The sequence below is a fragment of the Nelumbo lutea genome, chromosome 2 (assembly GCF_056320005.1).
Source record: "Nelumbo lutea isolate HS-2025 chromosome 2, American lotus-T2T, whole genome shotgun sequence".
Classification (NCBI taxonomy): Eukaryota; Viridiplantae; Streptophyta; class Magnoliopsida; order Proteales; family Nelumbonaceae; genus Nelumbo; species Nelumbo lutea.
Genome location: NC_142685.1, coordinates 52,525,361 through 52,536,328, shown reverse-complemented (window position 1 = coordinate 52,536,328; position 10,968 = coordinate 52,525,361).

Below are 10,968 nucleotides of genomic sequence, written 5' to 3'. Positions count from 1 at the left end.
TCCATGTTGATGGCTCGTCAAACCAGCAAGGAAGCAGAGCGGGCATAATTCTGTATGGTCCAAGCGGGGTAAAACTGGAATACATGCTCCGGTTTGGATTCTTTGCATCCAACAACAAAGCAAAGTATGAGGTATTAATAGCCGGGCTCACCTTAGCGAAAGAAGTAAAGGCTAAACATCTCATTATCTGCAACGACTCCCAGCTCATGGTCAACCAGATCAACGGCGAGTTTGAAGCCCGCGACCCCACCATAGCTGCTTATTTGGCCAAGGTCAGAGAGGTTCTACGCGGCTTCCTATCTTACTTCATTAGGAAAATCCTGAGATCCGAGAACGTTGAGGCTAACGCCTTGTCCCGGTTGGCCTGCACAAGCAGTAACACAATGAGAACAGTGTACATACAAGACCTGCCTCGACCTAGCATTCTCAGGGGGGGGCGGGGAGGAGGCAGGAGAGATCATTCCTGTAGTACAAGAAGAGTCAAGCTGGATTGACCCACTCGTAAGCTATCTGCTTCACGGGACCCTCCCTGAAAATCGCAATGCAGCCCGAAGGGTAGAGCGCCAGTCAGATAAATACGTCGTTATAGACAGACAGTTGTACCGAAGATCTTTCACGCTCCCCTACTTGCGCTGCTTGCGACCCTTAGAGGCTAAGCTCATTCTCCGCGACACCCATGTGGGCTTGTGTGGCGGACACTTGGGAGGCAGGGCTCTCGCTCAAAAGGCACTGCGGCAGGGGTACTACTGGCCCACAATAAAGGCAGATGCACTTGAGATCGTCAAGAAGTGCAATAAGAGTCAAAGACATGCCAACATCCAACACCGACCTGCTGCCGAACTCAAATACATCACCAACCCATGGCCCTTCACACAGTGGGGGATTGGCATTCTTGGCTCATTCCCACCAACGACAGGATAGAGGAGATTCCTGGTGGTAGCAGTGGATTACTTCACGAAGTGGGTGGAAGTGGAGGAATATAGTATGTTGCTTCGGGCTACCTTGGGTACTCATCTCCGACAACGGAAAGCAGTTCGAAGATATCAAGTTACAGAATTGGTGTGCCGAGATGGGGATACAACAGAACTTCACCACAGACTCTAGGCAAATGGGCAAGCAGAAGTCACCAACAGAGCCATACTCCGTGGACTGAAGGCTCACATAGCCCAAGCCAAAGGACTGTGAGTAGACGAATTGCCTAGTGTGCTATGGGCCTACCAGATTGCCGTCAAGACCGCCACGGGTGAGACCCCCTTCAACCTCACCTATGGCACGGAAGCGGTGATACCAACAGAGATCGAGGTGCCAACACTACGCTTGGAGGATTACAATAAGGAAATAAACGACGACAAGCTCCGTACCAACCTCAACTTGGTGAAAGAAGTACGGGACCTAGCATACATTCAGATTACAACCTACCAGCAAAGGGTGGCTCGGTACTATAACGCCCGGGTCAAGAAATGACACTTCCGTGTCGACAACCTAGTTCCTAGGAAAGTTATGGTACCTGAGCCCGATGTCAGTAAGCTCGGACCGAACTAGGAATGTCTATACCGAGTAAGACGGGTACTCGGGGAAGGTACGTAAAAGCTTGAGACCTTGGAAGGAAAACAAGTACCTCGAGCGTGGAGGGGGGGAGACCTTCCCCGATTCCTTCTCGACCATATCGATCACTGGAGGTTGCACAGCGGATGGCTGCTCAGGCTCATGGACGGTAGCCTATGGAGACTCGATGCGAGCTCTTTTGAAAGCTCGCTTCTTCTTCCCCTTCATTCTACCAAGGAGTTCGTTCGCAGGGAGTGGTTGCTATAACAAAAGCAAAACGTTAGAAACTGTATCGAAATAAAACAAAGGCAGCACAAAAGTAACGACCTACCAGGACTCAGACCGGCCTGCACGAGCTTGTCTTCGATCGCATAGTCCACGAACTTGAGACTGAGCTCCGCCCAAGACTGGAGCACTTCCCTTGTCTTCAAGTCTAGCCTGACACCGGTATCTTGTATGGACGCCCTCTAGTGGGTCGAGAAAGGCCACCCCTTAGTTTTATGGACCAAAAAGTATCCCCTTTTCCAGGTCAGGACCTTGTTTGGGAGTTTGTGCAAGAGCTTGTAGCCCGGACGTGGAGACAAGTAGTAAGTCCGTTTGTGCTCGGGTAGAACACAGGAGGAGTTCTTCTTTATTGTAAGGATAGAAGAAAAAATATCAAGATCAAGGGGCAGGTTATAGTCGTGGAAGAGCGAGATGGTTCCTACTATGTTGCGGATGGAGTTCGGGTGCAACTGATCTATGGTAATATTGAAAAGTTTAATGACTTCGACGATCAGGGGGTGAAGTGTAAGACGAAGACCAGCTGCGAGCTACTCCTCGAAGATCGCGATCTTGTTGTGACCATGCTCCCATGGAAAGTTACCTATCGGAAGACTATAAACAAGGTCGCTCAGAAGCCTATACCGAGCTACTAAGACCTGGAGCCTGTCCACTGTCATCGTCGATGGGCCAAAGTTATTTGGTTGTCGACCTCAGTGCAAGGTGGACGCCAGACCACCAGAGGCCTCTCGCGCCTCCTGAGGTGATTCCACCTTAGGAGAACCGCGGACCGCTTCTTGACCCGAAGTAGCTTCTTCGGTAAGGCAATCTACGACTTGAGCCAGGGTACCCACCTCGGCCCCAGCGGATTCACCGCTCCCATCTAGGAGACTATCAAAGCTAAAACTAGACATGGAAATGACAAACTGAATCAGAAGGGAGAGCTAGGGAAGACTCACCAAAGAGAGATCAAACTGAAACAAGACACCAAATTGGAAGAACCGAGCTTAGGAACTTGAATGCGACTTCAGATCGAAGAATAAAGAATTTGTGGTGAAGCAAATCAATCTCAGGCCCCTTATTTATAACCGCTATGTCCAAAAATCAATGGTCGAGATCGAAGCAATCCAACGGCTCCTAGGAAAACTGGTTGCGTGACCCTCGAGGTTGAAATCAATTTAACGTATTTTTTGACGTCCACAGAGTTTATGGATCGCGTGACGTACACGCGTAAACTAGACGCGACCTAGGTTATTCCTAATTGAGTCGGGCAGCCGAACAGGTCCGACCATCGGTTTGCCCGACAAGCCGCCTAGACCTCGAGCCAAATCTACTTGGACTCGTCATGAACTCCCCGCATCGGGTCAAGACTCCTGGCTCGGGAAGTGGGGGGCAATTGATGAAGGGTGATTTGGCCCGACCTAGTAAGTGGGGGCATGTGGACACAACATGACCAAGAGATGACAACTCATCCTAACACGACCAGTTCATAGTAGACCGAGCTTGGATATTCAACCACCTGGGGATAAGGTGACCTCGGGACACCTCGGACGAGACCACCTCGGTACCAGATCGCAGCAGATCACTTCAATCCCTAAGCACTTTGGCATTCAATTCAGTTCGGAACCTAAAAACATCAGCTTGGGGATACCAACTCTGGACTACTACATGGTGACCCTAGAAATCCCTCCAATGGATTTCGAACCGCCTGGGATCACTCTGCGTAATAGCTAGCATTATCTCCTCCCCACCCGATTCGGGCGGAATTGATAAGCCTTATCAGTTGACGACGTTATCCCTTAACTCACTGGGCTAGCCACCCTGGCTTCTCTGGTCGTCTTCTTGTAGATCAACCTAGCCTGTTGTCCTACTAGAAGTCAGGTCACTTCCAGCAGGGAGCAGCTAGATCGCGCTACATCAGTTCCGTATCGGGAAGTGGATATCATGCTATCCAATAAGGCTAATCGTGTTCGCCCAACCCTGATAGGATGAGGATAAGATTCACAGTCATGTGACATGATCCCAAAGAGCTTGGAGACAACTGACGTACTTCTAGAAATCTGCTATGTGTCACCTCAGTATGTTTGGTTGTCCTGAACTACCTGAACCTCGGCTAGGGCCGACGTGACCTAGCCTTCTGAAGTGGTAGAAAATGCTGAGTCACTATCCAATCATCAGGTTACATTCACATGTCCGTTGTTTATTAAGTCGGGCCAAATCACCCCTTATCAGCAGGTAATGTCAGGTTGGTTTTCGAGACCAGTTGAATAGTTATCCTACAATTAAAATTAGACTTGTTATGTAGTCCCTGATTCATAAACAATTCCATTGAAAAATGGGCAGTGGGTATGGTATCATGATAAATGAATTCATGATTGTTGTTGGAAGAATGCAATAAAACACACTAAGCTAGCTTCAACCCCAACAAGGACTAATTAAGGAATGGCGTCAGGTTTTTTAAAGGTCATCCTATAATCAAACGAAACAGAAAATTCCAAAAGCGAGCACCAGGAATTGGACATCTGAACTGATTGGGCGCGCTTCTGGAAATACTGATCATATCCCAATGAATGTATGTTTTGTACAATTACCTTCATTCATTCAAACCGTCGTTTCTGATCTGATCCCATTTCAGACTAATCCAATTTCCTTTTTTTCTTTTTATTGGTATAACTTTGTCAATTTGGTTTTGAGAGCAAAAGTAGGGGAGCTATTGATGATTTTCTCCCACTAGCTAGCTTGTAATTCTGGAAACATGGGGATTCAACTAGAGGGAATGGAATTTTCATCCTTCCATGGTTTGAGCTTCTGCTTCTGGTTTGCTTGAATCATGCTAGCTGTGGCTTGTGGTTAGCGCCCATCAATGGCCTCCCTTGACGGATGTTAAAAGGAACCCTATTATTCCAAGCATAACTTTAGCATTTGACAAGAGGAGAAGAAGCTTTTAATGATTCCTTTTGAAGAATATTTTATGGATGGATCTAAAAGGTGGCATCTTTTATAGATATTATGGAGAGAGAGAACCACTGAATTTTGCCAAACAACAATCTATATATATTCCATGGATAAAGTTTCAGACAACATGATGTTGTTGGACTTTTTATCAAGTCGTGGAATCAAAGCAGAAGAGACCATGAGTGAGTTGGGAGAAAAAACAATTGCAACCCAGAACAATTGATTCTCATTATCATATTTCAACCGCTACGCTTGAAACTTACAAGTGCACACAGATGGAATTATATCTTTAACATTAACAGGGCTTTTTAACTCTTCAGTGGAGGAGGTTGCCGTGACTTGAGAGCACTCCAAAAATAGACTCAAGGAACAAACAAACCTAAGAAAGTTGAGGGAAATGTAATTCTTAACAACTTCCGGACTCCCGGTCCCCCCCCCCCCCCTCCCTCCCTCTCTCTCTTATTTTTTTATCAAACCAAACACAACCTAACTGTTTCATCAACGATAAGATTGTTAGAGATGGTTTTTTGTCCCCGCCCCCAGTTTTATTGGTTTAGTCCGTTGGTTTGGAGCATTATGATCTCTAGTTACCTGCTTAGCTAGGGGCTGGAGGCTGCCGGCTGCCCAATGATAAGGAATTCTTTTCAATATTTTAGACTACCTTTGGGTTGGGGGTCCAACTTTCTAGAAAATGAGAGGCAGTTTATTGGCATATTGTCATATATAAATACGAAGGATTCAAAAGTATTCCAGAAAAATCACATTTAAAACTCAAATGCGTGCATAAGAAGCATCGGGTTGGACTGGCCCAGCTAGCCCTGAATGTCTGCTATGCTGCTTCACAAGTTGAGCTTAGAAAAGACATGAAAATTTAGAACCATTGGGCCAGCCCAGCCAACTCAGAAAGCTAGCTGGGCCTTTCTCTTCCTCTCTAACAGTTGAGGCCATTCCAAAGCTCCAATCAGATAAAAGACCCCCACACTGTCTCATGAAAAATTAAGGGTGAAAAGTGAGTTACCTTTGCCTGTTGCGACTGTTAGTATTACTACTAGTTATTGATAGTACTCTTAAAATGAAAATATAGGGCTAATAATGAATTAAATAAACGAGTGTGCAAAGAGTGAAAAGAGTAATATCAGTAGTTTTTTTCTTCAAATTAATAATAAAACATTCAAAGTTATAAAAATAAAAAAAACAAGAAAAAGGATCAGATCAGATTGTATAAATAAGAGTGGAAAGAAATGTACGAATTCCCGTTTCATATAAGGTAAATTTCTTAAACTACCCTTATGGTTTATGGTTTAATTAATTAACTAAGTGCATCCTTATTGTTTGAAAATTGACTAACACTATCCCTATTATTTCTAACAATTAACTATGTGACGTTTAAAATTCTTTTAAAACCCAATATTACCCCCTCCACCTTCGACTGGGTCCTTCCCCAATTTCTCTCTCCTCTCCTCTCTCTCTTTCCCCCTCTTTTTCTTCTCTTTCTCCTTCTTCCTCTTCTTCTCCTTCCTCCATCTTCATCTCTGTTTATCGTCTTCTTAACACTGAACAGAAAACTACCACAGACAAAACCCTGTTGGTAGACCGGAATTGTATAGTTCGGCAACCAGGGTGCTTGTAGCTTCTACTCTTCATCGTTGCCTATGTTTTCTGTCCTTCCAAGAAAATCTAATTTTCTTCCTTTTATATACACCAAATTTAACAATGATTTGGCGCCAGAATGTGTTGGTAAGTTGCGACCTTTAAAAGAGGAAATAGAGATTTTGAGAGAGAGAGAGAAAGAGAGAAATGAGAATCTCGCCTAGTTGTGGGCTTCGAGCGAAGCTTGATTCTTTTAGAGTTTTCCTGGATTTCTGTTTACATTTTTTTGCCGTCGGATACCCTGCTTGAATTTCTGGATATATCAGTTTCTTAAAATTTCGTCTTTTTCCCGCTCAGAAGAGATGCTTCACACTTGTAAAACCAATCAGGAGGTCTTTAAATCCTATAAATTTTTTGCATACCCTATAGAAAAAATAACAATATCTCTCGTCTTTGCTTCAGAATTTCACTTCAAAAAAACGGCAGAAAAAAACCAGTCAGGAGCTGTTTAAAATTTCGGTTTCCATTTTTTTCATCCAAGAAATTTTTTGCATCCCATCAAACTTAGTGGTTTTCCTCTTCGCTTCAATACCTCTTGTCTTATGTTCTACATTCTCCAACCAATCCCGATGGCAGAGATTATCTCAATGCGAAGGCGGAGTTAACAACTCTGGTGACTGTACGCAATTTCTTCAGTAATTGTACCCCTCCTTCCCCACCGGTAAGATGAGACGGCAAAGGACCGGCTCCGCCAATAGCCCCTCTGTACTCCGCCTAACAGCTCCGCCACCGCGTGCGTGTGGAATACCCCAAGTGTATCATCCACCTTATTAACCAAAGTAACAAAATAAAAAGACATGTTATCTCTGCACTGGAACAAAGACTTCTTGTAGACCATGGAAAGCGGCTAGACATTATACCCATTACTATCGCCGCCCACGATTGCACTACCCCTGCATGCACAGTACCAACAAAATTGTCCATGGTCAACCCTCGTAACTACGATCATACAAAGGCCTACCTGCTCCCGGAGTGATTCAAATAAGGCCGGTTATCATGCCTTGAACAGCTCCAATCACCAAGGGCCTCTCAAAGAAGAGCTCCAACAGGGTTGATGAACCAGCATTTCTTTTCCATTTTTTTATTTGATTTTGACATTTTGAAAAAGAATAAAGGGTAAAATAGGCTTTTTTTTGTCTTTCTCTTAATGGGTGCTAATGAAGGATGATTTGACCCAACCTATGAAGCGGTGACACATAGACATTGACTCAGCATAAAGCGACAGATCAGCATTGAGGCCCAGTACAACCAACGGGCCCATAAAACAACTCGCTACATCGTAGCACGCAAAGGGAGGAGCTCGCCACAACGCGAGCTCCGGGTTCCCCGAGCTATCTCTAAAGGGATGTTCCGAGGCAACTTTAGCTTGCGAGCTAAGAAACCCAGCCCGCCCGAGCTTCCAAGCAGACAAGTCATCCCGAGGACCAATTCTACTTAGGGTACTCCTGAAGTATTCTAAGCTCGCTACAAAGTAGCTCGCGAATGGGCCGCATGAGCATTCCTCAGGAAGCTTCTATCTGACAGGCCGTACCGATCAGACTGCGCCACGTCCCTTACTGATGGCGCAGTCCCTATCCTTTCGACAGTCTACACCCACGTCTCTCAGCAGGCGGAGGCGTGCTTGTCACTTTGGAGACGTGTCACTCACCCAGGCGAGGAGTACGTCACAACGGCCACCTGCGTAGCCCTGGCAGGTAATGGTTGTGGTTGTTAGTCAGTGGCGGTTATACCCAATCTAACAAGAGCGCCCCTAAAAAAGCCCTCAGGGTGGAAGAGAAGCTTCTTCTAGAGACCTTTAATCTCTCAAGTATAGTGATAAAGCGCGGTCTACACTCTTAGCTACCGACTCTTCTCTTCCTTCTTTCTTGCGTTCTAACTTAAGCATCGAAGTATTCCCACCGGGTAAAATCCCTAGGAATCCTTCATTTCATCTTCTCAGGTGCCATCCGTTGCTAGCAAGGAGCCCGTCAGCAGCCAGCTAGGAGTGCTCGGATCGTGCCGCATCATTTGGCGCCGTCTGTGGGAAACGCTTCAAAAGGCCTTTCTCTCTAAACCTTCTCAGTTCTCGTTTTCCTTGAAGCAATCCGACGCTCATGGCTTCCTTTAGCAAAGTCAGACAAAGCATGGAAATGGACAACTCCGGGGAACAACCCCAGCTTCCTACTATCTGTATCGAATAGTTCACCGTCCCCCTCTCTGCGGACGGAATCCCCAGCTTGAATGTGCCTCTCACAGTGGCACCTGTCATCGCCCCACTCCCTGCTACAGTCGAAGCGACATTCACCGAACCTTCAGTCGTTTCCCCAGCGGCCGGCTCAAACTAACTGGAGGACTTGATACATTGCATGCAGGCCATGCAGGCCCAAATGCAACAGTTCCAGCAACTTCAGCCCTATCAACAACACGTACTGCACCAGGTTTCCAAGTATCAGTATCAACAGCAGTTCCCCCAGCTGCCTCAACCTCAACTTCAGCAGTCGCGGCTCCCGCCTCGGCACCCAGCCTCGTAGCGAGCTAAGTCTCGCCACCACCTCAGACCAAGGATAGGTCCCCCAAAACCTCCCAAAAAACCAGGCCTCCCCCCGCAGCAGACAAGAGAGACCGGCTACCCCGATCTCACCACGGGCGGACAGGTTGGGAGGACCCCCAGCTCGCCAAGTCTACGTCACCTCGGCAATCAAAGTTTGAAACCCCGCTCCTTGAGAACCGGTTCGAGGTCCGGGCAACAAATTCCAAGCAGGACTCCTATGTCCGCAGCCATCACTAGCAGACCGGGCTACTTCCCGCACAAACCATTCCGGACAGCGCAGAGGCGAGCAGCATGAACGTCGAGCCCACCAAGAAGAAGAGACGTCGTCGCCGAGCATGCCGATCTGTCACCCACGATTTGCCCGAGCTCATGGGCAAAGAAGAGGTAAGCTCGGCCGAAGTCAAAGCTCCCCTCCTCTCAGTTCCATCCCCCCTGTCTTCCGAACTCCTGGCAGTCCCGATGGCCAAAGACTTCAAGCTCCCCCCTCTCGACAAGTATGACGGGTCGTTTGACCCAAATGATTACGTAGATGTCTTTCAGTCACAGATGCACCTGGCACGAGCTAGTGAGTCATGCATGTGCATGGCCTTCTCCACTACTTTTAGGGGAGCAGCCCGTACGTGGTACCGGAACTTAGCACCTGGGTCAATAAGAAGTTGGGTACAGTTCGCACAAACCTTCACGTCCCACTTCGTTACTAACAAGCGGTGTCCGTGAACTGAAGAGGGGTTGTGCAGCGGGCACTTGGGGGCAAAGCCTTTGCCTAGAAAACACTTCGACAAGGGTATTATTGGCCAACAATGAAGGCAGATGCCATTGAACTCGTTAGAAAATGTGACAAATGCCAGAGACATGCCAATATCCACCACCAACCCGTTGCCGATCTCAAGTATCTCACCAGTCCATGGCCCTTTGCACAATGGGGCATCAATCTACGCGGGCCATTCCCACCAGCAATGGGTGAAAGGAAGTTCTTGGTGGTAGCAGTGGACTATTTTACCAAGTGGGTAGAAGCCGAACCCCTAGTAACGATCACAGCCTAGAATGTTCAAAACTTATTTTGGAAAAACATTGTATGCCGCTTCGAATTACCTCGGGTATTGATTTCTGACAACAACAAGAAGTTCAAAGACATCAAATTCCAAGGCTGGTGCCAAGACATGGGAATCCGGCAGAACTTTACTTCAGTCGCACACCCTCAAGCAAACAGTCAAGCACAAATAACGAACAGAGCCATCCTCCGCGGATTAAAGGCATGACTGGACCAAGCCAAAGGATTGTGGGAAGATGAACTACCCAGTGTTCTGTGGGCATACCGGACCACAGAGAATACCGCCACGGGAGAAACTCCCTTCAATGTCACATACGACACTGAAGCAGTAATCCCTGCAGAGATCGAAGTGCCCACGCTATGACTAGAGGCATACAGTGATCCGACGAACGAAGATGAGCTACATACCAACCTTGATCTACTCAACAAAGTAAGGGACCTCGCGTACATCAGAACCGCAACCTACCAGCAGAGAGTGGCTCGGTACTATTACGCCAGGGTCATGAGGCGGAACCTCCGCGTTGGCAACCTGGTCTTTCGTAAACTTATGGTACCTGAGCCCGGCGCTGGCAAGCTCGGGTACAACTGGGAAGGCCCCTACCGAATGAAGCGAGTGCTCGGGGAAGGAACATACGAGCTTGAGACCCTTGAAGGGAAACAAGTACCTTGGGCATGGAATATCGTCAACTTGAGACAATACTACTTGTAACAACCGAGTAGGCCACGGGCCACTCCCAGAGCATAAGGGCCAAAATGCCGAGCTAACATGACCTCGGCGCTATAAGACCCAGTTGCCTCCATGGCATGGGCGAATTTCAAGGGCAGGCTATAAGTCACCCCCTCAGCCTAAGGGCCAAAAGACCGAGCTAGCCAAGACCTCGGCATCAAGAAAGACTTAGGCACTTTAGTGGCAAAGGCAAAGTATGGAATATTAAAGGTGTACGCAGCCTGGGTTTAAACCTTACGAAGCACAGTT